This window comes from Galeopterus variegatus, unplaced genomic scaffold (assembly GCF_000696425.1).
Source record: "Galeopterus variegatus unplaced genomic scaffold, G_variegatus-3.0.2 Scaffold1094, whole genome shotgun sequence".
NCBI classification, from domain to species: Eukaryota; Metazoa; Chordata; class Mammalia; order Dermoptera; family Cynocephalidae; genus Galeopterus; species Galeopterus variegatus.
The window spans coordinates 1-4,465 of NW_007727205.1; the positions used below are offsets into that span (position 1 = coordinate 1).

At 43.4% G+C, this 4,465-nt stretch overlaps 1 pseudogene; it reads left to right on the forward strand.

Moving 5' to 3' along the window:
• The first annotated feature begins 2,907 nt into the window (after positions 1–2,907).
• On the forward strand, positions 2,908–3,842 carry LOC103592125 (annotated as a pseudogene).
• The last annotated feature ends 623 nt before the right edge of the window (positions 3,843–4,465 follow it).

Below are 4,465 nucleotides of genomic sequence, written 5' to 3' on the forward strand. Positions count from 1 at the left end.
GAAATGCAATTAATACTCTGGTATCACAGCGCACAGCTCTCAGGATCGCGCTGTCTCCTGGTACGGCCGCTCCAGACCCGTCGCCATCTTGGAATCCCCCCTACTTCATTTTCTTCAGGGCTTTAGTCACCACCTGATATAATGTATAATGTACTGATTCATTTCTTCACTGCTTGCTGCCCCTGTCAGAATGGCAGCTCTGTGAGGGCAGGGATTTATGTCTGTTTTGTTCAACACAGTGTCCCCAGCATCTGGTACAGTATAGGTACTCAATAAAGAATTGGTTGGATGAATTAAAAGATCTCCCAGTATTAGATATGGACCCCAATCTCCTCCATTCCTGCTGTTGGTCTCACTGTCCATGGCTCCGAGAGGGGCAGGATGGACTGGACTGAAGGTGAAGTCACAGAAACAGTCAGGTCAAGGGCACCAGGCCAGCCTGCATCTGGCAGTTCCCACACTGTGCATACATCCTGTGCCCACCCCTGGCTCCTGAGGACCTCACATAGGAGGCGCTACCAGGAAGGGACTCTGCCCTAACCACACTTGCCCAGATTAGCAATATGGAGATGCTATCAAGCTAAGAGGAGCCTTTGTCAGCCTGGGGTGAGGGCCAGGCCCAGAGTCCTTCCAGGGAGGGTTCCCCTGTCTACCCCCATCCCGCAGACCCTGAAAGTGGCAGAAACAGAAGGCCTTTCAGAATTCTCAGATACCCACCCTGGCCCATTTACTTATGGTTTGCCCTTCATGTTTCTTTTTGCAAACATAAGTAGATCTATGTCTATATTCTTATTTCTTCATCTTTATTACCAAAAGATAGCACTTTCTTTTAAAAACTCAATTAACTAAATGACCAGTTCATCAGTCCATCGTCTCCTAAAACCCAACCGATGAAAGTTAATTTGCTGCAAAATCAATGTATTGAATTCTTGAGGATCTGAAGAAATTTTGAGTTTCCCTCTAGTCCCAGATGATACTAAACACCTTCATCCAAGTCTAGGTCAATTCAGTACAGCTGTTCTGCAGCCAGAGGCAGCAGAATGAGTGATGGTAAAGCAAAATTGTGCAGGAAAAATCCCTAGGCATGGGTTGACTTGGTTGGGCATCCAGGGGAAGATCCTGGGCATCAAGGTGGCCTCTTTCCATTGGGGCTCAGAGCCAGGTGTGGGTCCGAGGGTCACGAAGTGAAGATGAGGGGTGGAAATGTCCATCTCCAAGTGGAGCTTTTCCAGGATGCCACGAGCCATGAGCTGAGCCCCCACCCCAAGAAGAGGCTCTAGTAAATCTTCATACTGTTGGATTTGGCAATGGATTCTTAGATATGACACCAAAAGTACAGACAACAACACCAAAATAGATAAACTGGACTTAATAACAAAAAGCTTTTGTTCATCTAAGGACATTATCAAGAAAGTGAAAAGACAACCTACAAGATAGGAGAAAGTATCTGCAAATCATGTATCTGGTAAGGATCTAGTATCCAGAATATAAAAGGAACTCCTACAACTCAACAACAATAACAATCTGATTTTTTTAAATGAGCAAAAAACTTAAATAGACATTTCTCCAAAGAAGATATACAAATGACCAGGAAGCACATGAAAAAAAGTACTCAATATCATCAGTCATTAGGAAATGCAAATCAATACCACAATACCATAATGACCACTTCATCACCACTAGGGTGGCTATAATCAACAAAACAGAAAGAAAGTGTTGGTGAAGATGTGGAGAAATTGGGACTCTTGTACATTGCTGGGAGGAATGTAAAGTGGCTCAGCCACTATGGAAATGGTTTGGCAGTTTCTCTAAAAGGTAAATATAGAAGTAATCACAACAATTCCTTGAACTTGTTAAGACAAGTGAACAGATATAATGTAGTGGGGGGGAGGGGAGAGAGGGAGGAGGAAAGAGGAACGCGTAAAGGGACAAGAAAATCAACTATAATGTATATTGAGAAGTTAAAATAAAATTTAAGAAAAAAAAAGTACAACAATGATCCAGCAATTCTACTCCTAGGCATACACCCAAAAGAACTTAAAACTGGTACTCAAACAAGTACATGTAACACATGTTCATAGCAGCAGCATCCACAATAGCCAAAAGGTGGAAACAGTCCAAATGTCCATTAATGAATGAGAACATAAACAAATTGTGGTATATACATACAATGGAATATCATTCAGCCATAAAAAGGAATAAAGTGTATGCTACATTATGTCAAAGATAAACACAGCCAGACATTAGTTAAAGTGGTAAAAATAGATTTTATTCAGTAACTATTGACAGTAGGGGAAAGAGCTGAGCTCCACTCCAATTTGTGCAGAGGTGATTTGGAGGTTTTAAAGGAAGAATGAGGGAGAGTAGAGAACAGGGCTCCATGGAGTCAGAGAGGTGAAAGAGTACAAAGAGCTAGTCAGTGTCAATGGGATGAAGCCATCTGTGCCTGTTGGCTGGATACTATCCTGCCACAGAAAGATCAGGAGACAGAGGACACCCGATCTTTCCTGATGATTACATTTCAAAGGAATGGCTCTTAGGTCCTTGAGAAAGATGCTTCTGAGTTGCAAGAGGTACATATTTACTATTGTAGGCCTTGTTTAGTAAATGCTCTAAGAAAGGGAGGTCAGGGGACTTTGTTCAGGTACTGGCTAGAACAAACAGTAAATTCTCCTGGTAGCATTGAGCTTTCTCAGACAGGTGGAGTGACTGCTTAACGAGTATAGGGTTTCCTTTTGGGATGATAAAAATATTTTGGAACTATTGATAGAGGTGGTAGTTGTACAACATTGTGAATGTACAAATTGTCACTGAATCGTTCACTTTACAATGATTAATTTTATGGTATGCGAATTTCACCTCAATTTTTAAAAAAGGAAAAAGGCCAGCATGCATGCCTTTTTGGGGGTTAACAAAATGGATTCTACTGAGCCACCCTACAGCCAGAAGAGATATGAGGAAATCGTTAAAGAAGTCAGCATCTACATTAAGAAAACTGGCTAAAACCCCGACACAGTAGCATTTGTGCCAATTTCTGGTTGGAATGGTGACCACATGCTGGAGCCAAGCGCTAATATGCCTTGGTTCAAAGGATGGAAAGTCACTTGTAAAGATGGCAATGCCAGTGGAACCACACTGCTTGAAGCTCTGGATTGCATCTTGCCACAAACTTGTCCAACTGACAAGCTCTTGTGTCTGCCCCTCCAGGGTGTCTATAAAATTTGTAGTATTGATACCGTCCCTGGGGGCTGAGTAGAGACTGGTGTTCTTAAGCCTGGCATGGTGGTCACCTTTGCTCCAATCAACGTTACAACAGAAGTAGAGTCTATTAAAACGCACCGTGAAGCTTTGAGTGAAACTGTTTCTGGAGACAATGTGGGCTTCAGTGTTAAGAACGTGTCTGTCAAAGATGTTCAACATGGCAATGTTGCTGGTGACAGCAAAAATGACCCACCAATGGAAGCAGTTGGCTTCACTGCTCAGGTGATTATGCTGAATCATCCAGGCCAAATCAGTGCTGGTTATGCCCCTGTACTGGATTGTCACACAGCTCACATCGCTTGCAAGTTTGCTGAGCTTAAGGAAAAGATCAATCGGCATTCTGGTAAGAAGCTGGAAGATGGCCCTAAATTCTTGAAATCTGGTGATGCTGCCATCATTGATATGGTTCCTGGAAAGTGCATGTGTGTTGAGAGCTTCTCTGACTATCCTCCTCTGGGTTGTTTTGCTGTTCGTGATATGAGACAGACAGTTGCTGTGGGTGTCATCAAAGCAGGGGACAAGAAGGCTACTGGAGCTGGCAAGGTCCCAAGTCTGCCCAGAAAGCTCATAAGGCTAAATGAATATTTTCCCTAATACCTGCCACCCCAGTCTTAATCGGTGGTGGAAGAACAGTCTCAGAACTGTTTCTCACAATTGGCCATTTAAGTTTAATAGTAAAAGACTGGTTAATGATAACAATGCATCACAAAATCTTCAGAAGGAAAGGAGAATGTTTTGTGGACCATTTTGGTTTTTTGTGTAGCAGTTTTAAGTTATTAGTTTTTAAAATCAGTACTTTTTAATGGAAACAATTTGACCAAAAATCTGTCACAGAATTTTGAGACCCATTAAAACAGAGTTTAATGAGGAAAAAAGAAAAAAAAGAAAAGAAAAAAGGCCAGCTGACACACCCTGGCCTGCCAAGGTGAGCCAAGCAGAACCCTGCAGCAGATGCAGCCCCTCCCCCCTCCTTGGACCCAGAGGGGAGCACCAACCCATGTGCCAAGGCCCACCGTGCACCACCGGGGCTCATTCTACAACCACATTTTCTGATATAGGACCCAAGGTGGTTTAACCACCACCACACCTACTGTCAAGCAAAGACAAGGGCCGGCCCGTGGCTCACTCGGGAGAGTGTGGTGCTGATAATGCCAAGGCCGTGGGTTCGGATCCTATATAGGGATGGCTGGTTAGCTCACTGGGT